The sequence below is a fragment of the Papio anubis genome, chromosome 7 (assembly GCF_008728515.1).
Source record: "Papio anubis isolate 15944 chromosome 7, Panubis1.0, whole genome shotgun sequence".
NCBI lineage: Eukaryota > Metazoa > Chordata > Mammalia > Primates > Cercopithecidae > Papio > Papio anubis.
In genome coordinates, this window is record NC_044982.1 from 79771077 (window position 1) to 79788259 (window position 17183).

The window sequence follows — 17183 nt, forward strand, 5'->3', positions numbered from 1 at the left end:
CTACGAAAGAAAAAGAAAACTGGGGGAGTGACACAAAGATAAAGGGCCAAATAGGGGATCTGTGAAGCAGCTACCAAGAGTTGACAGCCTAATAGCATGATGTAAATCAAATATTCAAAGATGTAGGAAAGCAGCATATCAACTAATTGTCCAGTGGCATCAGGGTCAGAAATGTCACATGACCAGAGACAATTATGCCAAAAGTGATACCCTAAGCAAACATTTCTTATAACAAAATCTTAGCTGTGCAGAGTATTTTGCACAACGAGGATCCTGCTCAGTCTTGGTTCTCATCCTCCCTGTTGATTATGTAAGCCACCTGATACCCCTGTCTGTCTGCACTTCCACTTCTGGCTTAGTTCCATGACTTTCTTTACTTTTACTTATTTCTAAGCCTTCTATAATCAGATGATAGATGATATAACGGACCATATGATTGTTAGTTTTTAAATTAATACATAAAGCAATACAAAATATATTCTTTTATTACCTCTGTCTTTAATTTGTATGGCAAAATTTCAGGTATAATTTTCAGACACGTATTTGCCAAATTTGCTTCAGGAAGTTATATTTAAACAAGCAAACAAATCTGGACTCACATATGCCTTAAGAATTTTGTAATATACATAGCAATGTTATTTTCATTTTAAAATAAAATATGTAGTTAACTGAATAATTTTTAATTTATATAATCTGTTGATAAAGCAACATGGAAACTTTATTTAAAATAGATGTCATTCACTACCACATGTACATGTTGAAAGCTGCAAGGGCATGCTTTGATTATACTGGGAAAAAAAAGTATTTCTTGATTATACTGGAAAGATAAATTTATTGAAAGTAAATTTTCCTGTATAATACTATCAACTACCAAATGTCACAAATTTTGAAGAAAGAAGAAAATGAGTGATTCTTCAATTAAAAACCCCACATGAAGCAAAATAATCTGCAAGTTTAATTTGACACTTATAGACATCTGGAGAAACATTTGGTAAATTTAGAGAAGTTCCACTGGATGTTTCAGAACTCCTTACTGCAAATTTCTCTCATTAAAACCAAAGGCAAACCATTATTTAAAGTGACATCATTTTTCTCTGAGTAATTAAAACTAAAATCCAACTTTTAATAACATTTAACTGTACTTTACTTTTTAATAACCATTATCTCTTGGTAGGTACAAAATTTCAGAAAGTTATACCAGCTATACATAAAGGCAAATTGACTTTACTTATTAACATCTTAATTACCCTGCCCAGTTAATCTTAGAGTTCACTGTGTGATTTGCTTTGGCTGATGGAAGGTGAACGGATGTGAAGTATGCCATGACCGAACAGAAACTTTGAGCACTTGAGTGGTTGGGCTCACTTAGCAGCTCTTTTATTTATTCCATGAGAGCTGCATGGCCCAAATAGAGACTGCTCCTTCCACCTGAATCCTCAAATGAAAAAAGACTCATAGAAAAAGAGTAGACTTGGATTATCTCTGTTTAGCTGTGGCCTACAGATGACATGTAATGAGAGAAACCACATAACTTTGTTTTCATAAGCAATTCAGATTTAAGAGATACTCGCCATGCATCATAACCTAATGCAAGCTGACTAATACAAGTGGTATTGGTCCTCATTGTAGCCCAGTCGACATCTTCAGATGAGAAAATTCTGCATATTCTATATTACTTATTTAAAAAATAATAGTAATGAGAGATAAAGTGTATGCATCTTAACCCCAATACACCCAGAAGAATTTCTGTTATTTATCTGAATTAGAACAGGTTAAATCACACATTACCCTGACTTAGGGTAGGAATATGGAATGAGATACTTACTGTAGTCTACATATTCCACTACTGTAGTCCAGGGTGGAAGCAATTGCTCTAACACTGCAAGTATTACTCAGTGGAAATTAAGGACTTTTGGAAACTGAGAAAAGAGAAATAGATGATTAGAAGACAGTTAACAATTATTTGTTACACCATGAAAAAAGACAATTTTTAGTGCTCCCTTATAAATATTATTGTAACTTTTAAAGAAAATGGGTGCACAGTTTATATTTGCAAATGTTTAAAATGCGGATAGAAATATAACTTAGGGGTCAAGTCATATTAGTGGTTAAGATCTATTAGATTAGAGGTTAAAATTTTAACCACTAGAAGGTTACATGATTAGTTTGATACAGAAGTCACTAAAATATTTTGTAACTAGTGAGGAAGGTTGTGGAATAAATCTAGATATTTGTACACATATTTGAATCTGTGGTACATTTCAGATTAATTAATGTAGATAGTTAACAGAGACCATTTCATTACTTTCATCTTCAAAATGCGTTGTCCTATCTGAAAATTAAGTACACGCATACATTGTACAATATGTCCATTTCACTTTGTTTACCAATGTTAGTCAGAACAAGTGTGTGTATGTTTTTTCTGTCTTTAAATTCAGTAGCAGTTGTGTGAGATTTTTAACCATATGAACTGTTCAAATGAAAATGGATACATGTAGAATCAGAAGATGTGGGTGACAAAATGTATTACATAAAACAGTAAGGAACCAAAGGTGCCTCAGGAATGGACAAATGATAAATAAGATAGAGTATCATTAAGGATGGAAGGGATACAAATGCAGGCAGCAACAGTGAAAGCTGGCATAAAAGTAAGGGCCTCAGTCCCCTAAAAGGATTAAAATCTCACAATAATAAATTTCATTGGAAGATTTTGAAAGTTACTTTTCCTTATAATAAATCACATCAAATTATTTCTTTTCTTTCTATAGAGAGATAATCAAAAATTTTAAAGGAAAAAATAGAGTCAAACCAATGACATAGTTGTCTTATTTATTCCTAAGAGCCCACACTTGTGAAGAAATCTATAGGTAGACAAAAAAAAAGGATGCCATTTACATAGTCTTTCAGGATATCTGTTATTCTAACTTTACTACATAGGAAAAAATTGAAGCAGAATTTGGTTGATTGTGAAAATGCCTTTTCTTCCTTCAAAAAATACCTCTTCAGTGGATGCATGTATTATTAGTGAAAATGAGCTCAGTTGCATCACCTACTGTGAACGTACAGCTGTATCAATCAATGCTGCTTTTTTTTTTTTCTTTCAGCAAAGCAAAAGAAAAATTTTTAGACAGGAAATGGAAAGGGAAGTCAAGTAATTGTGTTGTATTTTTTTCCCCATTTGGGAGTGAAGTGAGCTTCCAGAAATAAAACCGCTGCAGCAGGCAATAGATCCCCATTGTTATGGCTGATGTTCTGATGATTTTAAGAGAGTACCATGCTGTTAATTAAGCTTGCATCTTGTGATTTCCTAAAGTCTGCTGTCATAACTGGAACTATAACCAGGAGTCATGGATGATGCTTGTTTGATGATGACATGCCCTTGGAGTTCCAGCTACTCGGGAGGTTAGAGTTCAAGACTAATCTGGGAAACATAGAAAGACCCCATCTTTAAAAACAAAACAAAGCAAAAAATAAAAACAAAGCAAAACAACTTTCATTTCTCTTTCCCTGTGTCTTGTTTACCATCTTTCCTTTGTTCTTTTTGTCATTTAAAGAGAAAAAATAATTTGTGCAGGACTTTACCTTTGGGCAGGTGGATTTTCACTTGGGACTAGGGTGCCATGTTGCACAACATTAAGGGTTATTCATCAAAATGTAGCAAAAGCCTGGATAAAAATGTTTTGAAGTTCCTGGAGTTCCATAGGGCACTGTTCACCTAGAAAACAATGTTAATGCGGTCCCCTGGGGTTTAGAGACACAATAGCATTGCATGAAGCCTCCCCCCAAACCTTGGGCTCCAGTGAAAAACAGAAGCTGTAAGAAAGTAGCTTCACCATCACCACTGAAAGGACCAACAGTCTGAGATAAGGACAGAAGTCACTGCCAATATTTTACATCCATGATATGGCATTATGCTTCCTTCCCTTTTTGACCCTGTGGCTATTTAGTTGGGAAAATAATAAATAAAGGAGTTATATATGAAAGAAAGAAATAGGTCATTCAATTTGTAGATAATGGTAAATTGATAGGTCATATTGAAGAGTGAAGAGATCTTAGATAGCTGAAGAAATGAAAATTGTAGATGAGAAAAAATGGCCATTTTGTGTTGTAGCTTCAATTTACAAATGAGTAAACCAAAGCCTAAACAAGATTTTAGGTGCCTAACTCAATTCCATCAGGAAAGCTCTACTTATTTATGTTTTATTTTAAAAGGCTGTCTTGTAAGATTTCTTCTGCATAAAGGATTACCAGTGCCCAGCACAAACACTGTCTTTCATCCAAGCTAAGGCATACCTTGTCTCATAAAAAGCAATTGTAAAGGAGGTACTTTAGGTAGAAAGATGGTAATCCTAGGAATGGAGAAAAAGGCAAGTAAAAAATGAAGAATGGTCATATAAAACAATAATATGTTTTGTAGTTAAATATTAAAATTAAAGTATATAAATCAATAACATGTAAATCTAGAAAGGGGCATTAAGTGCAAATAAAATGTTCTACAGTTCTAACATTATCTGAGAGGAAGACAAAAGTATTGAGTAGGTTTGGATCTAGTGAATTAAGTGTGCAAATTTTGATTTCTGGTGTTACCACCAAAAGAATAGAAAAAGTGTATTTTTAACTGAGCAGAGAGGAAATAAATTCTTTAGCTGTTTCTTCTGCTATGTATTTTCATATTTCTAAGCAGTCTGTTTATATGGCTGCTTGATCAATTTTAGACACTATCAATTATTTGCCTTTTATGTGAGCTAACCACTTTTAACACCATGACCACACCATTTTCTTTTCTTCTGTCCTTCCCAATATAGTTATATCACGGCTCTGAGGTAAACCAGTATTCAGCTTTAATAGTGTCATGACTATATAAATAATGTTACTTGCTAAAACAAGTTTATTGCAAATGTATTTCCTTTCTTGTGTAACATTTTGCCATTTTTCTGGAATAATAATGGCCTCATTTTTTCTTTTTCATCCATCACGTATCTCTAATTCTTCATAGAAGTTCCTTTGGAATGAGAACTAGGGAGGAGGATAAGTAAGGCTGAATATTAAAATATTTAACAACCAGTAACTTACATATATGCCAACTAATCCAATAGTCTCTGTCTATAAACAATCAGTAAGACTGCTCCAGGATACACCTACCAAACATCAGCTCTGGGGATGGGAATTTAGTAGGAAAGAGTGAAACCTTGAAATGCTATTTGACCATTTAAACAATATGTATAAATTATATCTGTATTAGGCCATTCTCTCGTTGCTATAAAGAAATACCTGAGACTAGGTAATTTTCAAAGAAAAGAGGTTTCATTGGCTTATAGTTCTGCAGGCTGTACAGGAATCATGATGCTGGTTTCTGTTAGGCTTTCTGGGGAGGCCTCAGGAAACTTACAATCATGGCAGCAGATGAAGAAGGAACAGGCACATCACACAGCCCAAGCAGAAGCAAGAGAGAGAGGGGAGGTGCTACACACTTTTATATGACCAGATCTCATAACTCAGTCACTGGTGAGGATGGCACTAAGGGGATGATACTAAACCATTCTTGAGCAATCTGTCCCCATGATCCAGTTACCTCCCACTTCTAACACTGGGGATTACAAATGGACGAGAGATCCAAATCATATCAATGTCAAATAAAAATTAAAATTAATTTAAAATATAAATATATTTGCTTATATTTACTCCTTTATTCCCAGCTGATCAACTTGATGCTAAATAATTCATTATGTGAAATATCCACAAAATAAAATGCAAGTAGGTATTTGAAGCAAAAGTCTATAGCAGGGGAAAATGTGTCTGGTGTGTAAGAGGACTGCGTAACAACCAAGGCACTTACTTTCCAATGAATAAATATTTTTGCCACTGTTTAGAGCCAGAAGCTGAATCATATACATCAAATTCTTCAAAGCAAAATGAATTGAATTAAAGAGATAAGGCAGATTTCCTCTTGAGGAAACCGTGAAGCAATTGCACCCTATTAGGTGTTAATTTTCAACAGGTATTGCTTAAATGTAATGTAGCATCATCCTTGTATTAGTAAGATCTCTGAGCTGTGTGTCTTGGTGCCGAATTTTATACTGATTCATTTAAATTGGATGAAGTTACTACACCTCCCCCAACACAAATAGAGATAGACATGCCATTTAGTAACTGTAAGGGGCACCACATTAATTATCATTCTTAATTTCCCTGCAGAAATCATTTCTGTCAATAATTCTATTTCAACTAAGATGAATGGGAGAAAAGGGCATTAGGTTTAAGCAGCAGGCTGCTGACAAACTGATTTTGGGACTACAGCCGAGATTAGATCATGAAAGTATGAAAGAGTTGAAACGTGTCATATACACCACCTATTTTGTGGTGTACAAATATACAAAAAACAGAGACAAATAATCTTTCTTAATGTTGAATTTTTGTTAAAATACAGAGTACCTACTAATACAAAAACTTTTGTAGGCTCTCAGTATGGAAGACTTTTCTTTTAAATGGATTATCAAATAAAAGTCTTCCTCTTATATTTTGGAGTTCAAGGACAAAAGTCTGAAGCAAAATCTAGGAATAATTCAAAAATAAAAAAGTATAACTGAACATTTAAAAACAGTATGAAATTTGCTATAGAGAAGATATCAAAACTGTGAATATCAGGCAATGCACAGAAATAAATTAACAATGTGTGTGTGAGAGTTGCAAAGTAATACAAAACTATTAAACATTAAGTGATTTTATTCAATTCAATAAATATTTAAGAGAGGACTTGGAGATAGTAGAAAATGGCATGGTCTTGTCCTTGTGAAAAATATAATCTTAAAGTGGAAATAGAGGCATAGGGAAATGATTTTATAATGACTGAACAATTCGAGATCTGTGGTTAATTTTGCCTGGGACTGGATTGAGGGTGGCTATTTAAGAAAAACCTATTTGAAATATATGTAAGTGATTATTAAATAAATACAGAAAAAATTGCACTTAAGGCAGATGGAACAGCAAGAAAGCATGAAAGTACACAAAGCATAAAAAGTGTGAGGTGGTTAGAATTTATAGCAACATATTTTGTCTAAAAAGAGCACTTATTGGGAGAAGCTAATAGAAGTCTAACACATTTGCTGTTTCCTGCATTTATCTAATTTCTCAAACAATTAGATAAATAGCCTGTTCTATTGGAATTATGGCTCCAGCTCATGTTTATTTGTGCTCTCCATTTTGTAAGTAATCAGAATTTGTACTCCAAATAGAAATTACTTTACCTAATGTGTACAGCAGTATTCTTTCCATAACTGTAATCACGTGCACCCACCAGCAGACTCTAAAGCACTATCTCAAAACACAGGCACATCCTATCAGAAGCCTTTACAGGTTTGAGCATATATTTTCTTCCTATTTCTGTCTTGGCCACCTTATGCCATATTTTCAACATAGGATATGAACCAAGAAAATCTAAATTTGAAACTTAGTTATTTTTCTCCCACATCAACCAAGAAATAATGATTGTCCTCAGCATATCAAAATGCTATTTCAGAGATTTTAAGAGCTACAGAAATTTAATCCATTAAAATAAGTTGTGGGAAGGCCTAGGGTGCTATTCAGCATAGATAAAATAAAGAAATATTATATTTTCACATAATTTTTATCCCCTTAGAAAAAGCATATCCTTTTTCAATGAATAATATTATACATAAAAGTCTTACATAACACCTGTTTGCAATTATAACTTTGTCATCTTCTTTACCCTCAAGATATTATGACTTGACGCAATGCAGCTAATTTTTATAATTCACATCATAATTCTCTCAATGTTTTACCTACATTGCCCATCAATTTTAAATGTGAATAAAAATTTAAGGGAGTCTTTTGTACTATGTATTTTAGCTATTGCTTGGATAAAGGGAATTCAGGTGACGCTCAACTTTTCAGAGCAGAATTTTCAATCTTTGATTTTGTGACCTTGTTCTCGTAAATAAGACCTCCACAAATCTCATATTTATAATTATATTGACTGTGATAATATTAACACTCCTGATTTTGAATGATGGAAACTGTCCCTCCTTCAGCATTTACGATTATAAGGCTTTCAGAGACTTTCATGTTCTTTAAATGTTTTCAATACTAGCAACGCCAAAACTGAACAACAAGTATAACTTAACAGCCCTGATGTCAGGAGGGCCTTACAAAATAACCACATTTGCATTTAGGCTAGTTCTGAGGGGGATATGTGCCAGTATTTATCTTCCTTGCGCTAGGAATTTCCAGCAGTTGAAGTAAAAATGAATATAACTTGACAACCCTTAAAGTCAAAGCATATAGATGTTCCTGCCTTCCAAATAAATTGCAAGCATGAACATTTTAAACAAAATTTTAAAAGGTGGAAATGTTTCTAGTATTTAATGTGGAATAAAATCATCAACTATGCATCCAGATTGTCAAATATTTGCCAAAACTTCATAGACTTTTGAAAAACTGGTTTCATATAAGGCAAGTGATGGATACGTCAACTTCTATTAATTTATGAGCTGAATTTTTCCAAATTATTCCTTATTATAAATAATTTCACTGAAAAATTATAAAGAAAAAGAGAACATTCTTATTGGTTGTATTGACTCATTGCCTGGGTGTTTGTTTCAGCAAAGGAATAAACAAAATAGGCTTTGGAAAATAACTTATCTATTACCATACATCTATGAAAATTAGTTTATATCTAAACAATCATGCTTCATTTGAAATCATATGAAACTTAGGAACATAAAAACTTTTCTGAAAATCTCATCAAAGTCCATTAGGAAAGCTAACATCAGTCATGGTGCTTAGGAACCTCATACCATAATCAATATACAAGAAGATGTGATATTCAAAGAACATTTTTAATGATATATTCTCAGGACATTTTTTAAACTTTTTCTTTTACATTCAGGGGCACATGTGCAGGTTTGTTACATAGGTAAACTTGCATCATGGGGCTTTGTTGTGCAGATTATTTTGTCACCCAAATATTAAGCCTATTACCCATTATTTTTCCTGATCCTCTCCCTCCTCCTACCCTCAACCCTTCAATAGGCCTCAATGTGTGTTGTTCCCCTCTATGTGTCCATGTGTAATCATAATTTAGCTCCCACTTATACGTGAGAATATGGTGCATTTGGTTTTCTTTTCCTGCATTAGTTTGCTAAGAATAATGGCCTCCAGCTCCATCCATGTTCCTGCAAAGAACATAATCTTATTCATTTTTTATGGCTGCGTAGTATTCCATTGTATATGTACCATATTTTCTTTATCGAGTCTATCACTGGTGGGCATTTAGGTTGATTCTATGTCTTTGCTATTGCAAATAGTATTACAATGAACATACATATGCAGGTGTCTTTATAACAGAAAAATTTATATTGATTTTGGTAGGTACCCACTAATGGGATTGCTGGGTTGAATGGTATTTCTGTTTTTAGGTCTTTGAAGAATTACCACACTGTCTTACACAGTGGCTAACTAATTTACACTCTGACCAACAGTGTGTAAGCATTCCTTTTTCATTGCAATCTCTTTGACTTTTTAATAGTAGCCATTCTGACTGGTGTGAAATGGTACTCACTATGGTTTTGATTTGCATTTCTCTAATAATCAGTGATGTAGAGCTTTTTTTCATATGATTGTTGACTGCAAGTATGTCTTCTTTTGAAAAGTGCTTGTTCACATCCATTGTCTTAGGATAATTTAATTGGTCTTCTGTCACAGAAAGAAATTAAACTCCACTTAAAAGTCAACTTTAATATGTTTCTTTAAAAAAATGGTGGAAAATCACTTCAAAATTTTGAAATTTATTTCCAGATGCTAAGTCCAGGAAACTGCATGGTTGTATTAGAAAAGACATAAAGTATTAACAGAAAACAATGAGAAATAATGGACATCATAGCTAATCTGAATGATCAAGAAAAATGCTATAAAATTAACTAATGTTATAAAAGGAGTCAAGAAATCCTGAAATTCTAAACTTTTTCTTTTTCTTTGTATTTTTAGTTGAGACAGGGTTTCACCGTGTTAGCCAGGTTGATCTTGATCTCCTGACCTCATGATCCGCCCTCCTTGGCCTCCCAAAGTGCTGTGATTACAGGCATATGCCACGACGCCTGGCCTAAACTGTTTCTTAGGTATAAACCAGCAATCAGAAGAGAGGTTCAGGGTCATTTTTATATGGTTATTTTACTGGAGTTCACAATAGAAGTGACTATTATGCTCTACTGCATTAGCACAGAGATTATAATAGGCACCTTGCCCTCAAGGAAATTATCATCCATGCTTTTCTCTTCATTTCCACATGGCAAGAGCTAAAAACTGTCATATATCTAAGATAAACTCTACACTATAATGTTGTAGTAGACTGGCATTTTTATTTCTCAATCCAAATGGAGTTATTTCCGTTAATAGGAAGAGGAGACAAGGAAAAAGAGAAAGGAGAAAAACTTTACCTCTGATAATATAATTATGCTACCAAGTTTTATGTGAAACTTGTTTATAATAATGTTTGCTTTCATTGAATTTTCCAAACATTTCCCAAATAGAAGTCACAAAAGTAGTTAGCAAAGGAAATATTCAAATTTGTTTTTTAAAGAGCTATTTTATGAATATACAATATTGTCAAGCTGTTCAAAAAAATGTTCCTGCACAATTTAAAGTTTAAATACTTTGAAATATCTTTTATCACCCTTAACTTTAGCATTAGAGAAAATAGGAAACCACTAACTTATCTACCATCACTTAGCAACTTAAATAATTTAAGATTAGATCATTAACAAATATATTTAGGAAAAACAATTTGAATTCTTCTAAAGAAGTAGTATTTGAAAAAAGCATGTTATCTGAAATTCTTAATGACTTTAGGCTAATTAAAAAAACAAAATTCTTATAATAATAACACAAGGATTTCTCCTATTTGAAAATGTGTTAACTTTCCATTGTGTTTTACATTATTTAAAAGTCACTTTACTATAATTGCACACAATATTTTGTCCATTTTTCTGTGTCATGGACCCACAGACAAACGATCAAAATTAAATCATAGAGGGATTATAATTACTAAAACTGAAAATGATCTCTGAAATTGGAGCTAAATATTCTCTAGCTAATGAAGCACATGGGCAGCTGTAAATTAACCAGTAATTCAAAATGTGTCAAAAGTATTTGGTAATATTGAACCTTAGCTAACACCACACATCAAATTTCTGTCATCCTGTCATAGCAAAGCCACCTAAATCTTTAGTTCTCCCTCTGGTTCAGTACTGAACTTACCAAACAACACTTAAGACACAGTTTAACATACATATTAAAATTATGTTGAGTGAAATAAGCAAAGTACAGAGAGATAAACTGCATGATCTCCTGATATGGTTAGGCTTTGTACCCCCATCCAATTTTCATCTTGAATTATAACTGTCATATTCCCAATGTGCCAAGGGAGACACCAGGTGGAGGTAATTGAATCATAGGAGTGGTTTCCCCCATGCTGTTCTCATGATAGTGAGTGAGTTCTCATGAGATCTGATGGTTTTATAAGGGAAGGGGCTCTTCCCACTTCACTTGGTACTGCTCCTTCCTGCCACCCTATGAAGAAGGTGCCTTGCTTCCCCTTTGTCTTCCACCATGATTGTAAGTTTCCTAAGGCCTCCCCAGCCATGCTGAACTGGGAGTCACTTAAACCTCTTTCCTTTATAAATTACTCAATCTCAGGCAGTTTTTTATAGCATTATGAAAACAGACTAATATATCTCCATATGTGGAATCTTAAAAAGTTGATCTCATAGAAACAGAGAGTAGAATGGTGATTATGGGGAGCTAGGGTAGTTGGGGTGAAGTAAGGGGTTCGAGAGATATTGTTCCAAGTGTACAGATTTTAGTTAGACAGAAGGAATAAGTCCAAGGGATATATTGTACAACATGGTGACTATAGGTGAATCATGCCAATGTTCTTGAAAGAGGGGACTCAGTGTGACTTTCAGATCTAAACTGAACTGTGGTGGACAAGAAATGGAAAAGGGATCTAGACCTTAGAACTTATTCTCTAATTTATTTTATTTTCCAAACTCAACTATTTTATTTTCAACTACCATTGGGTCGTGCCACACACAAAACACATTTTTATTCAACCCTAAAGCTTGCAGATTCTTTTGAAACAAAGGAATTGAAAACCCATTAAAGGTATTTATTTCTCATTCACTCTTCCACCGGTCCCCTGATCCAGCTTATTCTGCCTTCTGATCTACCTTATACATGACTAATAGTATTATATGATGCTCCTCCAATACTGTTTTTATACTATTATTACCCTGGCTCCTTATATGATATTGGAGTACTTTAGGAGGCCGATGTCGCTGAATCACCTTTGGCCAGCCGTTTGAGTCCATCCTGGGCATCATGGAAATTACCCCATCTCTACTGGTTATACATAAATCCCCAGCAGCAATGTCGCGCAATTACTTATGTCCCTTCAGAAAGCCTTGTTTCTACTCAGGAATATTTCTGAGTGTTTTATCGTACTCTGGAATATTTCAATCTCTCCAGTGTCTCCACCAGGTGGCCCCACTGCCTCCACTGCTGCTATTGACCCTCCTAAGACTAGGCCTCCATTTTGCACAGCTGTCCTCAACTGGGGCCACCGCTAGACCACTGCTCTGGCATCGAAGGATTAGTCAGAATGATCCCTAAATGTTTGTTGGTTTTCTTAGCACTGGCCTGGCATAAGCTATACACCCATTTTTATTTCCTATGGTTCAGCAGAGATGAAACTATATATTTAAGATACATAGTTTTTACTAAAGATTTGGGTAAAATGAAGGTAAAGTGCAAACAGAGAAGTATTTACAAGGACTACTGGATGTCACTACTCTCAGAGCACATAGGCTAAGAGACTTCCTCAGTAATTCTCATCAGGCCTTCTCGCCATCCATTTCCAATGCTTTCAGAATGAGATAAAAACCAAATTACTCCCAACCAGTGGGAATACTTTGACTATGCACAGTTCCTAGTCCAGAATAAAACAGGATATAACAAGAAAACTTGTATTTGTTTTCCCCCAACAGGGTGTAACACATATCCTTAGACCTTATTTCTGTTTCAGGAGACCATCTTAGATGATAGGGAGACTGTGTATTCTTTTCAACCAAAGCGCTTCTACCTGTCACAGAAGCATGTTCTAATTTTATTTCAAGAAGATAATTACACTGGAATACAGAACCTAACGTCAACAAATTCTGTATTATTCAGTCTTAAACATATTGCCAGCAGTGAACATCAACAACTCAAACTGTGTATAGCTATGCCAAGAGGAGATCTGTTCCATGACAGTTCTTCCATAGTGGGAGTTTTAGAAATTGCACATGAAACTACCAATATGGTTACAATGCATACCAAGAAAGCCATACTTAATTTCCTAGTCTGCAACATCTGCACTCAGGTAACTTCAGCCACCCCGAAGACTATTGCTTTTTGTATCCATAACTACAAGGGTCTTGGTAATTTTGCTCGTATCTTTGGAGTAGGTTTTACTGGCTGCTATATCCATGAAGAGCAGGTGGAGGGGGAGAATGATTAGTCTCGAAGGGCAAATTTTATACTAGGTTATCCATTGCATGATATAACTTCTAAACTTAGCATCTTTAAGCTAATCTTCAAGACCATATAAAAGTTTTCTATCACATAATTTATCGATATGTAACTATTTCTTTACTTGCTGGCTAAAAATCATCTCCATGATCCAATATAGCTTACTGATTGCCACATCACTCCTTCTGCCTGGAATCTAACCTTACGAGTTAGATACAAGAATGTAAGTCTGTGTTCTTCACTTCCTTCAAAGCCAAGGGCAGCCAATGTTTATGGGTTGCCTTCTCAGCGCCAATTTTCCCCTTTCCCCTTCCTATTAGCATCTTGTTTGCATTTGAGATATAGAAGCTTCTGAGGAATTTACTTCTCTCTCAAAGTCAGGGATGGGGCATATGCACTCCATACCCACTAGCCACAGTAATTCATTCAGAGATTCTCCCAGGATAACTCAGCCTCTGGAGAGTGAGAAGAGTGTTTGAAGTTTGGAATTCTGTAATCATTGTTGTTTCCAGAAGAGAGGTGCCTGAATATGATGCCAACATGCTGAGGGCAATAGACCCAAAAGGATACAAACAAATGGAGCCAGATCCTTGATGACATTTTGTATCCCAGGATCAATTCTTTTCAGAAGCCAGATCTACCTTTGAACTTTCTTGTTACAGGAGCCAATGAATTCCCTTTAGTTTTGTATCCAAGTGGGACTTTCTGTTTCTTGCAATGGAGAGTATATTATCTAATACTCATAGTGTAAACTTCATCTTCTTTGGGAAGACTTTTTTCCTTGAAACCACCTGACTTTTTCTGTCCTACTTATTTTTACCTTGGCTGTTAAGCTGCAGTCTACTAGGGTAATCTGCAATAATCCATAGTAATAGCAAATTAAATGACCAAAAATCAGTTTTAGTATTTAAAATGTTCCTAATTAGATTATAAGCTTCAAAAGGCATAAAAAAAATCTTCTCTTGAATTTTTTTTCTCTCAAGAACCACATACAAATGTGGTTCTTGAATTTTTAATTCAGAAAATTTTAATTCAGAAAATGTTGACCAACGCCAATAAATGAGGTGAACAGCAAAAACAGTAGAATTTTGTTTCACAGATAATGACTTAGTAACATACATCTCATGGTTAATAGATATTTAACACACCTGAAATTGCACTTAAGCGATATTGAACTTGCCTGGTCACTTGTTCATTTTCTTCTTTAACTGATGTTAAAAATCATAAACATTTCATGTTCGATAGCATTTTTTCCAACTGTATATTCAATTTTATTATTTTACCTCAATATTTCAGTGACAACTTGCTTTACTATGGCATATATAAAATGAAGAGGATAAGTCCAAGTACAAAAAATTCAACTTTTAATTTTACCATCTATCTTCACAAATTACAAATATAGAAAAGGACAATAGCAGCGAAATACATGCAGTGCTTATAGAAAATTTTATATACAATTGTCTAAAACTGGTATGTCAACTGAAACAGCAAAAAAACACCTGCTAGACTAGTTCAATATTTCAACAGCTTTATTCCCTACGTAGACAAAACACAAAGTGACTGAGAGTGGTGATCCATGGGCCTAAAGTCCAGTGGTTACAGAGTGTTTTTCTAATTCTCTTAATATTCCTTCTTGAATTTTTTGCAATAATCAAATTGCTAGTTTGTCTAAATATAGTGGCGTTTGTGTCCTAGATCAGAAATCAAACATACTCAAGTTTTGGAAAAGCTAAAAATCATTTGTTCTACAAGCAATCAAATCTCTTTTAAAGACAAGGTTTTGTTCAGCCAAGATCTGAACAACTGCCCTTCAGACACTACTGTTTCTGGTCCATGGCTTCCTGATAGATTATTCTCCACCTCTGTGTCTTTCTGGTTGGTTTTGTTTCAGCCTGCTATGCTAATCTCTGTTACTAAAAAGCATGAAAACTTGAGTATAATACTTCTGGAGGCTCCTGAGTGTGTTTGTAAGGGATCACAGGATAGTCTAAGATTTGATTCCAGATATCATAAGCTGATAATTTTGCTGGTGATAAAACTATTCATTAAACAGTTACAGAGCAATGAATGTTTTTCACAAGGCATCATTTAGCTTTTCTTCAGAACTGCAAATCCTCATTACAGAGAATGAATGTAATTAATAGCTTAAAATTCATAGCAGGCTCTCAAATGCTGTGCTGAATTAATAGTTTAGATTTACACACTTTTCTTTCTAGATTTTATGTTGAATTGAATCCCAAAGTTAGCCATTTTCTTTTCCTAATTAGCTTCAATTCAAAAACTATTAATTGAATACCTATATTGTACCCTGTACTATGCACACCTTTAGAGACACAATGTTAATCAATAAAGGAGGTTTCTGTTCTCAGGGAGCTTACTGCCTAGCACATATCAATACTTCAGATATATAAGGAAAGTAATTTGAATGTAATTTGAGAAATGGCATGGGAAGTTCAATATGCTGTGGAAGAACATAAAAGGGTTGAACATATTACCCCTGTTTGGTAGAATCACAAAAGATATCCCAGCAAAACTATGCCTAAGTGAAAACTTCAGGTTAAGTAGGATTCAGGTGGCTAGACTGAGGAGAGAGACAGAGTTGAAAGAATGCTGCAAGAAGAGAGAACAGCGGCTGGGCGCGGCGGCTCAAGCCTGTAATCCCAGCACTTTGGGAGGCCGAGACGGGCGTATCACGAGGTCAGGAGATCGAGACCATTCTGGCTAACACGGTGAAACCCCGTCTAACTACAAAAAAAGTAGCCGGGCGAGGTGGTGGGCGCCTGTAGTCCCAGCTACTCTGGAGGCTGAGGCAGGAGAATGGTGTCAACCCGGGAGGCGGAGCTTGCAGTGAGCTGAGATCCGGCCACTGCACTCCAGCCTGGGCGACAGAGCGAGACTCCGTCTCAAAAAAAAAAAAAAAAAAAGAAGAAGAGAGAAGAGCATTTGTGAAGGACTAAAGCAGGACCATTAGGCAATAACGATTTGATATTTTGTTTAGTTTTGTGTTAAAACAAAACTGAGTGCACAGAAATACAAAAGTGAATGTTCTAACTTTTGAATTTTCAACATTCTTCTCAATAAGCTAGAGCATTCAGGTCAGAGCTATAGGAAAACAAAATGAAATGTTCGATGTGGGCATCTCCCAAAGTTGCATTTGAAATAACTCTCTGTGTGGGTTCTCTGGGTTAATCGTTGTAATAATTTAATATCAACAAAAGGAAAAAAAATATGACTTCATTAACTTCCATTTGTCCCATATCAAAGATTTAAATCCCATTATTTGCATGGGTCATACTCAGATTAACCTAATCTTACTGTGTGGTACGTGTTCACTGGCAGTGCACAGGCATTCAGGTAACAAGGAAATAGAAGAAAATTAATATTTAAGTGCTTACTACATGCCATTGTGTTTTATATATGCAATTTTATTTAATTTCAGTGAGGAAGGTTTTATTATTTGTATTATATGGATGAGGCTACTGAAGCTTGTGAAGTTATTACTTGTTTAATTAAACACAAAATTTGTCCTACAATATCTTAAAATATGAACACATTGGAGCAACAATGATGGATTTGAGTATCTAAGTTGATCCATTTGTTTT

The 17183-nt window shown here is 34.7% G+C and overlaps 1 long non-coding RNA gene across 2 annotated transcripts in view; it reads right to left on the reverse strand.

Annotated features, from left to right (window-relative positions):
- LOC103886158 overlaps positions 1-17183 on the reverse strand; it is a 58771-nt gene that overhangs the window by 21176 nt on the left and 20412 nt on the right. For both annotated transcript variants that reach the window (XR_002523281.2, XR_002523280.2), the window contains exons 2-3: positions 3583-3715; positions 1826-1919 (exon numbers count right to left, since the gene is read on the reverse strand). This is a non-coding gene — a long non-coding RNA (uncharacterized LOC103886158). The remainder of the gene's footprint in view (positions 1-1825; positions 1920-3582; positions 3716-17183) is intronic.